This window comes from Anthonomus grandis, chromosome 22, assembly GCF_022605725.1.
Source record: "Anthonomus grandis grandis chromosome 22, icAntGran1.3, whole genome shotgun sequence".
Lineage (NCBI taxonomy): Eukaryota > Metazoa > Arthropoda > Insecta > Coleoptera > Curculionidae > Anthonomus > Anthonomus grandis.
The window spans coordinates 25,257,159-25,271,567 of NC_065567.1; positions in this window are offsets into that span (position 1 = coordinate 25,257,159).

The window sequence follows — 14,409 nt, forward strand, 5'->3', positions numbered from 1 at the left end:
AGCCCTTGCAAGATTTTGTTATTGCAGAATTATATCTAGAAGTTGCCCTGAGGTGAACGCGTGTCTACCGTGCTGTTTTTTCACGGTTTTACTCATTAGATTATATAATAAGAGCTTAAAAGGATTAAGCCAAGTCTTATGTATGAAAACAACCGTGTTTTAGGCATTAGTTAATTAGTTTTAGGGAACTTGTATGTTAAAAGCCTTTTATTATCAGCGCTAATTAAAATGGCGAGATTGGTTATATTTTAGTAAGGATTATACAAGGTTTGACAGAATAAGATGCTGATTCTTAAGGGTGTTAATCCTTAGGTGATTTTAAGAAGAAAATTTTAAATAAGGCTGTGTCCTAAACCCCCTTAAAAAATCGTTTCTTCATCAGAACTTTATTAATTTCCTTGATGTGTTTATGAAAGTTAGTAGAAACCCTTTGAATATTAACACCTTTTTTTATGTAGATGTTTTAAAAGTTTAATCAGTGGCGTCCATATAGGAATATGTCGCCAGCGCGTTTTCGTTATATATAAAACGATTTTTATATTACCTTTTTTATAATCTTCTAGATTTACATGTCTAGTTTTTAAACTCGATTACTACACCTCAAATATTTCATAAAATTGTTTTAAATAATCACTATTTCTCGCCCATATTATCCAATCTAAAATCACTTTTTTTGTATTAAATATTTTTTAATACAAATATATATGATTATATCAAATTTAAATAAAAAAACTGTGTTATTAGATTGGATATTAACGACGAAAACAGTGATTTTTGAAAACAATTTCTTACTGGTAAGTTGTGTGGGGTGGGTGGGGGGGTAAGGGTAGAGTTAATGAAAACCGCTTTTTTTTTAGAAAATAATTGCCTGAAAGAAAAATGCTTTTTAAAAAAATTATAGGTGAGAATAATCGTATATAATATACGATTTTGTTTAAAAATAAGAGAAAATTTCGGCATTTAACAAAATTCACAAGGGATTTACATAGTTGGTCTTTAATTCGATTACTACACCTCAAATAATTTATGGAATTCTTCTAAAAAATCACTGTTTTTCGTCCGTATTATCCAATCAAAAAACGCTGTTTTTATACTATATACTTATATATAAAACTATATAAAATTCAAATAAACAGTGTCATTAAATTAAATAATGCATATACAGGATGTTTCAAAAGTCATGGTCCAAACTGAAAGGGGGTGTAGGGGAGCCTATTTGGAATCAAAATAACCCCCTATGTTGTCATCCGATTTTTGATGGTTTAGAAGTTATAGCTGTTTTTCATTTTTTTGCTATAATTTACTTTTGGCTTAAAATATTATTTTTTTTAATGTCTGGGAATTTATTTTTTAAATATATTTTTTTAGTATTTTATTTAAAAAATGTCAAATCTTTTTAATAAAAGTATATCATAAAAAAAAATTGTATTATCGCTGCAGAAAATCATGTTTAATTTTTTTGTGGTTTCTTTAAAAACAAATTTTACCGTTTTAATGAGGCACCACAGTACATAAAGGCGCTGCAAGAATTTAAAACAATGTTTTAAAAATTCTTACAACTTATAGCCTTTCAATAGAAACGTTTAACTTAAATGTCTTTATCTGTTTAATATAAGTTAAGTAAATGTTTAGAAAAATGGAACGTAAAAGAAATAAAAGCTAAAATAAAACTTGGAATATTTCATTGGCATTTATTTAAAAAAGATGTTCAAAATGGCCGCCGCCGGCTCTTATACACAAACGACATCGTCTTATAAAATTTCTTTTTAGGTTTTTAAATGCTCGAGCATTGTTTCGTAAACTTGTTGCTGCATCTCGCAGTTTTTGACGAAGCTGATTTTCAGTATTATTTTCCGTTTGGTATACAAGTTCTTTAAAGTATCCTCATAAAAAATAGTCAACTGGATTAAGGTCTGGTGAGCGCGGCGGCCACGATACCACTCCTCCTCTGCCTATCCAACGATCTGGGTAAGCACCATTTAGATAGTCTCTGACTATTCGTGGACTATGCGCTGGCGCTCCGTCGTGTTGCAGCCACATTCTTTCCCGTAATTCCAGAGGCACATCTTCCAAAAGGTCATAAAGTTGGTGTTCTAAAAAATCTAGGTAGCTCTCTCCATTTAATCTGACCGGTAACTCGAAAGGGCCAATCAGCCTACCACCGAGAATTCCTGCCCACAAATTTACACCAAATTGGTACTAGAAGCGATCTTGCCTTACTATTCTCGGATTTTCTACAGCCCAATAATGAAGATTGTGAATATTAAATATACCAAGTCTTTGAAATGAAGACTCATCGGACCACAAAATGCAGTAAAAAAAGTCCGGATCTTGCAGACAGCGTAGAAGCATTTCTCTGCAAAATGCGTAGTCACGGGGTAAGAGGGCTTGAACACGTTGCACGTGGTATGGATGCTGGTTGTTCCTCCGTAACATGCGATGTATCGTAGCTATAGCTAATCCAGTAGCTCTAGAAATTCTACGAATACTTGTAGAAGGGTCCGCCTCTATCAAAGCAAGCACCTCTTCATCATCCAACCGCGGTCTGCCTATTTGTTGTACATCACCAGGTATTTCTCCCCGCAAACATGAGTTATGTACTCGTATGAACACTCTGTGATCGGGAAAGCGAAAACAGAAAAACAGAAAAAAAATCGATTAACACGTTAGCTAAAGACAAACAGGAAACAATACAGAAAATACCAACAATAGTCGGTATTTGGCTATTTAAGATGGTCCATGTGAGAATAGCATTTTTGTTTGTGGCTCTTGATAGCATTCTGAATTCCAATTTGAAGGTCAAGCGCACTTAAATAGTACCAAAATGGTGGTATGCAAGCAAAAAATGTGGAATGAATTTATTTCTTTTACGTTTCATTTTTCTAAAAACATACATTGATCAAATAATAAACACTATACAGTAAATGTTTTTATTGAAAGACTAGAAATAGTAGGAAGTTTTTAAACATTGGTTTAAATTCCTGTAGGTCTTTGTGTACTGTGTAGTGCTTCATTAAATTGTTAAAATTCATTTTTAAAGAATCCAAAAACAAATTAAACAAGATTTTCTGCAGCGAAACAAAAAAAAAATTACACTACACTTTTATTAAAAAGACTGGAATAAAAACAAAAAAATATATTAAAAAAATAAAGCCCCAGACAGAAAAAAATAATTTTTTAAGCCAGAAGTAAATTATAGAAAAAAACTGAAAAACAGCTATAACTTCTAAAGCATCAAAAATTGGATAACAACATATGGGGGTTATTGTGATTCCAAATAGCCTCCCCTACCCCCCCTTTCAGTTTGGACCATGACTTTTGAAACACCCTGTATATTTTTTGCATAAACATTTTTTTTCCATCAAAACAACCCTTAACCCCCCACCCACCCTAAACATTTGCCTAGTAAGAAATTCCTTTGAAAAATCACTGTTTTTCGACCATAATATCCAATCTAATAACACTGTTTTTGTATTAAATATTTATTAATATAAATATATATAATTATATCAAATTTAAATAAACAAACTGTGTTACTAGATTGGATATTAACGACGAAAACAACTGTAACTTATGCGTATTATTTTGAAAAACAATGTTTTTCGAAAATAATTTCTTACTGCTAAGTTGTGGGGGTGGGTGGGGGGGGGGTAAGGGTATGGTTAATGAAAAACGGTTTTTTTTCCAGAAAAAAATTGCCTGAAAGAAAAAAAAATTTTAAGAAAAATATAGGTGTTAATATACGTGTATCATATACTATTCTAATGAAGAAATAGTCCATACTTGCAGTGGAGTCGTAGGTTAAGGTAAAATGAAAATCCTGCAGTTTTCCTCCAATCATTTATAAAACATTTAATTATTTAAAATTCCCGACATGTTTCGGACACAGTGGTGTCCATCATCAGGGAATAAATGGTTTAAAATTGGTATTAGATATACGGCCCAGGCTTTGATTCCATATCAAAAAACCCTCTATTTATTATTATTGTTTAATAATTTAAATAACTAAATGTTTAATAAATAAGTAGAGGAAGACTGCAGAGTTTTCATTTTATCTTAATATATTATTCTGTTTACAAAAGTAAGGAAATTTCGGCATGTAAACAAATTGACACGGGATTTACATATCTAGTTTTTAAATTCGATTATTACACCTCAAATATTTTATGAAATTCTTCTGAAAAATTAGTGTTTTTCATCTTCATTATCTAATTTAATAACGCTGTTTTCATAATAAATATTTATTTATTAAATTAAATATTGCATATATATTTTCTGCAGAAACATTGTTTTTCATCAAAACAACCCTTACCCTCCCACCCACCCCAAACATTTGCCTAGTAAGAAATTCCTTTAAAAAATCACTGTTTTTCGACCATAAAATCCAATCTAATAGCACGGTTTTTGTATTAAATATTTATTAATATAAATATATATAATTATATCAAATTTAAATAAACAAACTGTGTTATTAAATTGGATATTAACAACAAAAACAGTTGTTATTCAAGACTATTATTTTGAAAAACAATGATTTTAGAAAATATTTTTTTACTGGTAAGTTGTATGGGGTGGGTGGGAGGGTAAGGGTAGAGTTAATGAAAAATTTTTTTTTTTCAGAAAATAATTGCCTGGGAGAAAAATGCTTTTTAAAAAAATTATAAGTGAGAATATTATACTACAACTTAAATATTTTATAGAATTCTTCTAGATAATCACTGTTTTTCATCCATAGTTCCAATCAAATAACGCTGTTTTTATACTAAATACTTATATATAAAACTATATGAAATTCAAATAAACAGTGACATTTAATTAAAAATTGCCATATATATTTTCTGCAGAAACATTGTTTTTCATCAAAACAACCTTTACCCCCCCCACCCACCCTAAACATTTGACCAGTAAGAAATTCCTTTGAAAAATCACTGTTTTTCGTCCATATTATCCAATCTAATAATGTTGCTTTTTTTACTAAATATATTTATATATAAAACTATATCAAATTTAAATAATCGGTGACATTAAATTAAATATTAAATACATATTTCCTGCAGAGACATTGTTTTTCGTCAAAACAACCCTTACCCCCCCCACCCACCCCAAACATTTGACCAGTAAGAAATTCCTTTGAAAAATCACTGTTTTTCGTCCACAATATTCAATCTAATAGCACTGTTTTTGTATTAAATATTTATTAATATATAATTATATAAAATTTAAATAAACAAACTGTGTTATTAGATTAGATATTAACGACAAAAACAGCCGTAGCTTATGAGTATTATTTTGAAAACAATGATTTTCGAAAATAATTTCTTACTGATAAGTTATGTGGGGTGGGTGGGGGGGTAAGGGTAGGGTTAATGAAAAACGGTTTTTTTTTCCAGAAAATAATAACCTGAAAGCAAAATGTTTTTTGAGAAAATTATAGGTCAAAATATTCGTATATAATATACGATTTTGTTTAAAAATAAGAGGAAATTGCGGTTTTTAAAAAAATTTAAACTCAATCACTACACTTCAAATGTGTGATAAACTAACCTCAATATCACGTATATGCTCTGTAGCATACGATATACTTTTCATACACGTATATAAGAAATGCATGTACATCTGGTGCAACCGACAAATTAACGTTTATTTAACTATCGTGTGTTGCTTGGGCCATATTTTCGCACATGATGTATTCAGGAAGATCCTAATAAAGTAGTGTTTATGCTTGGTCAAATTACGTAAGAAAAATCTAAATTCATGAGAATCTATGCAGTAATTGAAATGTTGATGACTCAGTCCTTTTAATATAGGATTTATAGGCATTATCAATTTTCATTTTTGTTAGTCTTCTTATATTAGAGAATGCAATAGAGTTAAAATAAAGTTTATTTTTCCCGAGTATTTTCTGAAGTATTTCCTTCTTTTGCAAATTGTTGATAATTTCATTTGCATACCATACAGGATATCATATCTATAGATGCTTATAGAAAACTGATACTGCTGCCAAATTTACATCAGACACAGTAGTTAAAAACTGCCAATTGGTTTCTGAGATGAGTCTATAAAGCAGAAGGTAATTAGCCTTTTTAAAGTTGTAGCATTAGCTATTAGAATTAGTTTGAAAGGAGCCACATGATAATTTATTCAAAATTATATTTATTTAGTATAGATAAAAACTGGCCATTCTACTGAAAGCTCTTAAAAAACAACGAATTTCAAATTCTTAAATTTGGTCTAGTTAAATAAGAAAAGTCAAAGATAATCAACGACCTATTGTCTCCTAGTAAGTAATTCAATTTCAAGTCCACTACTCATTATAATTAAATCCTGAGACCTAGAAAATTATATTCCAACGACTCGACGGCACCGTCCCCTTGAAATTTATTTCGTTAGCAGAAGCGTTATGTTCTTCAGATTTAAAAAAAAAAAATTGTTAGGCTTTAAATTCATTATAGTCTCTCTCTGACTGAAAAGTTTCCCCGGGAACTTGATTAACTCAGAATTTTTATTAAATAATCCCGGGAAATACGTAGTTTAAGTTCTTATTTTCGGCCCCTTAATGTCGCTCGTACTGGGCGAACTTAATATTAATTTTATAAATTAAAAATGAATTAAAGTGAAAGGCAGAAACTATGTATAATTAAAACTAAGATAAAAAGCAGCGGACGCAGTGGTAGTGTTTAACTCGATTGTTCTCTTGGGGCATACAGATAATTATGCTGAAAAAGTAAGCAAGTTTTTTTTTTATTAAAGAGGCCACAGCGGTACACTAACCGTATTTCGTTTATTTTCCCTAGTTAAAATAAATGGCATTTAAAAAGATATAAATTTCAGGCAACATAATGTTCGTTTTTTTACATAAATGGCACAGTTACACTATTTATAAAACGCGCTCCCAGTCGTAGAGGGCTGTTATAGCAAAAACCTTGAAAAGAATTTAAAAATTGCCTGTCAAAGTAATTAAGGCGGGTAAAGTACTTTTTATCCTACTTGTCTTTTGTCTGACATTCCAAAATGTCTAATAAACGATAATATACACCCTAGATCTGGAGCAAATGAATTTTTGCAATTTTTGTTTTTAAGTTCGTTCATTAATCCTGGGCTCGCTATCAGAAATATCCGACAGCAATATTAATGAGTCGCCAGCGTATTTCTGGTTCGCTTTACAGATATTATTCTCTCTTAGTCGGCATTAGATGACTGTTTTATCAAAATACGGTGCACGTTATCCTTTTGATTGGTCTACAAACCCTTTGTTGATCTGGACTCTTGTTAAGACTTAAGAAACATACGCTCGTTCATGCGTTATCATTCACAATCATCCAATATTGTTATTTTTATAGGACGATTTTTTCCGCATTCAGTTTCCCTATCAACCTAAAATTTCACGAGGAGCATGATTATGAAATGATTTTTTTTTGTTTCAAAGTTACAAAAATATCTTTCCATTTTGTTATTTTTTTATTCCTGTATATTTTTTGTATCAAGCGTCGTTGTATTCTCAAACTCCTTTAAGATTTTTGTATTATTTGTTTTTTAATAATTATATTTTCCCTATTATTCATGTTTAAAACAAAAGCTTTTGCCTCTAGATTTAAAACATTTCTACATTTTAGGAATATATAGAAGTTGAAATAGGTATCAGGCCTATCATAAAGACCGATAACCCATACGAGACAATTACTATTTTATAATGAATTGCACTAGTGTCTAAAGAATTTACAACTACAGTGAAATATAATAAATATGTCTTAATACAAACATTAAATGAATTCCTGCGAAAGTCTTAAGTGAACCGTAGAGCTTACCTAATGTAAGTTCCGTAGCTGGGCCCTAGAAGCATCGCGGCAGGCAATTATGAGAGGAGTCCCTTTTAGCATCGCCTATAGACTGCAAAACTAAAGGTTAAAAGCACAAAAGTTACTTTGTACTTTTCCTATATCAAAGCGTAGTAGAACACTTTTACTTCAAGGGCCGCCACTCGAAAGTGAATGATTAGAAAACGGCCTTATATTATGTTGCAAAAATATGCTGCTTTATTCGAGTGCTTCCTAATTATGCTAATGCCATATAGGTTATAGTAGGTTAAAAGTCCCTAATAACAACAGTTATAAATCTGGTTCTCCCCAAGCAGTCTAATCTGAAGCTTTATCAGCATTACGTTGACCTTAATAATTCCTTATTTAATTATCTCTTCTTTGATCCCGTCCGAGAGTAAACAAGCCTGATGTGAGCAAATTGTTTTGTTATTATTAACATTGAAAAAAATCATCGTATTTTAGCGTATTTCCAAGGTTTAATTTTATCGATACTCCCAGATTAGTGGGCAGCTGACAAGACAGACAATTTTATTCTTTGATTCGATAATGCAACACATTTTTCACATGTCGAACGTCTTTTATTAAGACCTCATGAAAACGTTCTTTGTCAGGTGGAGGGAGGCTCGAAGTCCCACGGGGGTGATGTGTCAATTTTTCTTAAATTTTTTGATGGAATATTTTTCTAATACTTTTTGTGTTTGTGTTTTTGGTTGTTCTTTTGTTGTCACGTATGGTGGGACTAAACATTTAAATCAATGTTATTTTTCTATTTACAGGAAGTTAGTTCTAAAAGTGAAGAAAACAAGACGAAGATCAATGAGTCTATAAAAATTAACTTTTTAATCTCTAGACTTTTAAGTTTAAGATGAAAAAAATCTTACACGCAGTCAAATGCCTGTTTGAAGTAACTTCTAGACGTCAAACGACTTTAGTTTTTAAAATTCACTTTTTTTAACTGAAAAAATAATTTAACCTAAAACCTAATAAGGCTCAAAGAACAGATTCAAGCGCCTAATTTCTTTGTTTTTGCTTTAATTTATTGCCTTGCTTTTGATGATTTTATTTTTGCTGTGGTCAAAAATCTTTAAATGCTTTTCAAGAACTTTCTGGACTTCAAATGTTCCTATTTTAATTAAAAAGCTTATCTATATAAGTCAGTCTGAATAGCCCAAAATTTAACTAATTTCAAATTACATAAGAAATTGTTCCAGATGCCTATAAAAAATTATTTTATTCTTCCAGCCAGTCAAAGGTAATTTGTTGCTTTTTAGACAGTTGATAGACTTTTAATGGCTGTAGAAGAGATTTGTTAAGTCAGTCTGATAAGTTTTAGGTAATGATATCAACAACACAAAATTATGGCTTAGGTGCCTGAAAAAAAAACTTCTAGGCACTCAAAGGACGTTGAATGCTTATTTTAGATAATACGTAAGCTTCAAATGTCTTTAAATTTCTTATTTTTAGACTGTAAAAGTGCCCTTTAAATTTAAAAAACCGTAAAGAAATATGCTTTTCTTCTGCCTTGTCAAATATCCTCTATATAACTTTTTGCAAACTTCCCAAATTTGAAATGACTTTAATTTTCAAATTTCTAGACTGCCAGTCTCTTTTAGTCGTTTTTTTTAACAAATATCCCAAATTTTAGCCAATTTGAAATTCCATAAGAAATTGTTCCAGATGCCAAAATTATTTATTTCTTCCAGGCAGTCAAATCTAATTAATTTACTATTTTTGCGATAGTTGGTAGGCTTCAAATACCTTAAATTTGATTTTCAGGCTTTACAAGCCATGTGATACTCAAGGATAAGTCAGAATGGTCATGCTCTCAAAGTCAAAAATATTTTTTTTGTTTTAATGGTGAAAACTAGTCCCACTCTGATAGCCATAACTCAGCTGCATCGCTGACTTCGGCAATGTGGTTCGCGGCTAATTATATTTAAAGGATAAGGGTACACGCCAGTATACTCGGCTTCATCCAACTAGTTGAGTACCAAAAAATATGGCTATCAGAAGTTGACCTATTTTTGTAACTTTGAAACTTTGAGGTCAAAAAAAAATATAAGATAATTTTTTTGAAAAAAATTTATATCATTTTCGTAATTTACGGGTCTAAATCTATAAGAAAACAAATTTTCAAAAAGATTTGAGAGATTTTTTTTTTCTTCGAACTTTGAAAATTTTGACGCATTTGTATGCATTTTTTTCAGGGAAAAATTTTTTTGTTTTTAAATCTTCTTGAAAATTTGTTTTCTTGTAGATTTCGACCCATACATTACGAAAATGCTATTCATTTTTTCCAAAAAAATTATCTTATAATTTTTTTTTTGACCTCAAAATCAACAATTTTTTTTTTTAATGGTGAAAACTAGTCTCACTCTGATAGCCATAACTGAGTTGCATCGCTGACTTTGGCAATACGGCTTGTGGTTAGTTATAGTGAAAGGATAAGGGTACACGCCAGCATACTCGGCTTCATCCAACTAGTTGAGAAACAAAAAATATGGCTATCAGAATATGTCCTATTTTTGTAACTTTGAGGTCAAAAAAAAAATATAAGATAATTTTTTTGGAAAAAATTAATAGCATTTTCGTAATGTACGGGTCGAAATCTATAAGAAAACAAATTTTCAAGAAGATTTAAAAACAAAAAATTTTTGCCCTGAAAAAAATGCATACATATAGTCGTCAAAATTTTCAAAGTTCAAAGAAAAAAAAAATCTCTCAAATCTTTTTGAAAATTTGTTTTCTTATAAATTTCGACCCATACATTACGAAAATGCTATTAATTTTTTCAAAAAAAATTATCTTATATTTTTTTTTGACCTCAAAGTCAAAAAAAAATTTTTTTGATTGCTGCAAAAACTTTGAAAAAAAAAAAGAAAATTAGGCTTGAATCTTAAATTAAACCTGACAAATAAAATAATGACTTAAGGTAACTTTTAATCATCTTTTATATTCAACTTTTTTACAAATCAAAGCCCGATTTCCTTTTTTTTATTTAAATTTTTGCAGGTATTTCTGAACAATTAAATTACGATATTTTAAAAACAGTGCCTTAAATCAAAATTTTACAAGAGCAACTTTTTTTTCCAAATTAAATGGAGAATCTAACAACTGACTTCTAAAAAAAATATTTTATCTCCTCGCAGATTTGAGGCAAAAAAGGACCAAGTCCCTCCTTATGTTACGCCACTGGCATTTTTTTTTAAATTGGCTTTATCAGTAATTGACAATTCACTACAATAACCTGCATGCGAAATTTCATTAAAATTGAGCTCAACTAAACAGCAGCAGAAAATACCATGGTGTCGTCATTGATCTGGCTAAGGCATTTGACAATGCGTTACATAAAAAACTTGTGGAACATTATCAGGTAAGGGGAACCGCTATGTCTTTTTTTTACAAAAGTAATTAAGGTTAATAAATTCTCAATATATAAAAATTCGTGTGACCCTATTCTGTTTTTTATTTATCCAAACTCTTTTCTTAAAATTGAAATAATTTCATATTCCGATGACACAGCATTAACTTTTAATGATAAGAATTGGATGCTTATGAATGAATTAAGCCATAATATAAATTTTTTTATTGACAATGATAATTAAATAAAGCAAGCCTCTTAAACAAAATATTAAGGTGTAAATGTAGACCAAAATTTTAAATGACATGTTCACACCGAATATTTGGATAAAGGTCTTAAAATATCAATATACAAATTTTATATATTAAGTAATAAATTTAAATGATCTCATTATTATCTATAAATGACTAACAGAAGTCTATATACGGGGCATATTTTTTATTATTAAACTAAACGTTCTTCATAAGTATATTTTAAAATCCATATATATAAAAAAACAGAAACTCTTCCCTAATCATCGTTCTATCCTATTATAATCATTCTGAATCCAATGAGCGCATTTGCAAGATTGTAGCTATAATAGTTTTCCTAAAATGGCATTCTTGGAAGAAAAATTTGAGCTCAAAAAAAGAGTAAAAAACGAATAAATTGAGAATTTTCGTCATTTCAACATCTCTTTAGATCCCATTTTAACTCGGCATTTTTGTGCTTTATAACTAATTAAACTTGCTACAAAAGTCTTGACGCAGTATTTTTATGATATTTATTATGGAATAAGATATTGTCACTAGTATAGTTAATTGAATTCAAAAAAAATATCCCAGATAGTACTGTTTGTCCAATGGACATACAAAATTAGTCCAGTTATTATCTAGTATGTCCAAGTACAAAAAAATCATTATTGATTGGACAGCTAATTTTAGACATCACCGACAATTTATTAGATAATTACCGGCTTAGAATATCCATTTGTATCCTTATTATTTTCCAATGTTGAAAAAATGGATTTCTAAAAGAACATTAAAATTGTTTTTTAGTAGTGGCTTAAGGAGCCCTTCAAGTATCTTAAAAATCAATAATTCCAACATTTTAGCCAATTGAAATCAAAATATATAGTTGCCAATAAGAGTCAAATTATTTTATTTCTGCCAGGCACTCCAATGAGAAAAATGTCAATATTTTGATTTTTAGTGTAAGGATTTTAGTTGTTTTTTCAAAAAATGCTTAAAAGCCTTTGGTTTATCCTAGGAATCAATAATTACAATATTTTTAGCTACCAGATATTAAGATATTCAGTTGCGAATAAGTCACAAATTATTTTTTTTCTTCCAGGCACTCCAATGAGAAAAATGTCAATATTTCGATTTTTAGTGTATCGATTTTAATAATTTTTTCAGTAGTTGCTTCAAGACTTTGGAGCATTCTAGAAATTAATATATATAAAATTTTAGCCACTAGAAATCAAGATATTTAGTTACCAATAAGAGACAAATTATTTTAATTCTTCCAGGCATCCAGTGAGAAAAATATCAATATCTTGTTTTTTCAGTAGTTGCTTTAAGAGCCTTTAAAGTATTCTAACAATGATTGATTACAACATATTAGCTACTAACAATCAAGATATTCGGTTGCCAATAAGAGTCAAATTATTTTATTTCTTCTAGGCAGTTTATTGAGAAAAAATGTTAATATATCGATTTTTAGTGTACGGATTTTATTAGCTTTTTCAGTAATTGCTTAAAGAGTCTTTCAACTATTCTAGAAACAATAATTTATCCTTTCAGTCCCTAGAAGCCAATAAAAGACAAATTATTTTAATTCTACCAGATACTCCAATGAAAAATATATCAATATCTTGATTTTTATAGTTTGTGGATTTAACTAATTATTCGAGCTCTTTTAGATACTAGAGTGAGAAAAAATTCTATATCTTGGTTTTTAGTGTATGGATCATAGTAGTTTTTTTAAAAGGTGCTAAAAGAACTATTGGAGTATACCAAAAATTAATGATCATGACACTTCCATGTTACCAATAAAAGACAAATTATTTTAATTCTTCCAGATACTCCAGTGAAAAATATATCAATATTTATTTTTATAGTTTGTGGATTTAACTAATTGTTTAAGACGTGCTAAAAAAATTATTAAAGTATCTCAAAAATCAATAATTACATCATTGCAGCCACTAGAAGTCAAGATATTCAGTTGCCAATAAGAGACGAATTATTTGAATTCTTTCAGGCATTTCAGTGAGAAAAATGTTAATATCTTGATATATGGATTTTAATAGTTTTTTTAAAAGAGTGCTAAGACAACTATTGGAGCATCCTAAAAATCAATAATTACAACATTTTAGCCACTAGAAATCAAAATATTCAGTTACCAATAAGAGGCAAATTATTTAAATTTTTCCAGGCACTCCAGTTAGGAAAACGTCAATATCTCGATTTTTGGTGTATTGTTTTTATATTCAATTCTTTCAGCAGTTGCTTGAAGAGCCTTTGGAGTATCCTAGAAATCAAAAATTCCAATATTTTAGTCATTAGAAATCAAGATATTCAGTTGCCAATAAGAGTCAAATTATTATATTTCTTTCAGGCACTTTAGTGAGAAAAATGTCAATATCTTGAGTTTTAGTGTATGAATTTTAGCTGTTTTTTTAAAAAATCCTAAAAATCAATAATTACTCACTAGAAATCAAAATATTCAATTGCCAATAAGATAAAAATGATTTTATTAATTCCAGGCACACTAGTGAAAAAAACTTCTATATCTATTTTTAATTTATAGATTTTAGTAAATTATTCAAAAGCTGCGAAAAGTAAAGAGGTGATAAGAAACCGATAGAGGTAGCCATATAGTACATATCTATAGCCTTTAAAAATTAAATCAAAATTTAAAATTGTTTATTTACGTAGTGTGAGTATTGTGAAAAGTCCTGATGATGCTATAGCTAGATCGAAACACGTGTAGCCATTTATTATATGTTGTGAGACCGTGACTGTTTATCTTCTTTGTTTTCATCAACGAAAAGGAACGATTCTTTTACTTTTATGAAACTCGATTTGAATGATATATTATAAGAAAAAAAATGGGTGCTATGTTCAGCGTTACAAAGAGTTAAAAAGACAACACAGGAATATTGTCGTGTCGTTAAAATTAAAAAAATTGATGAACGGCAAGTCATAATACCAACATATACTTCATTAAGACATGGTATGACACTAATGC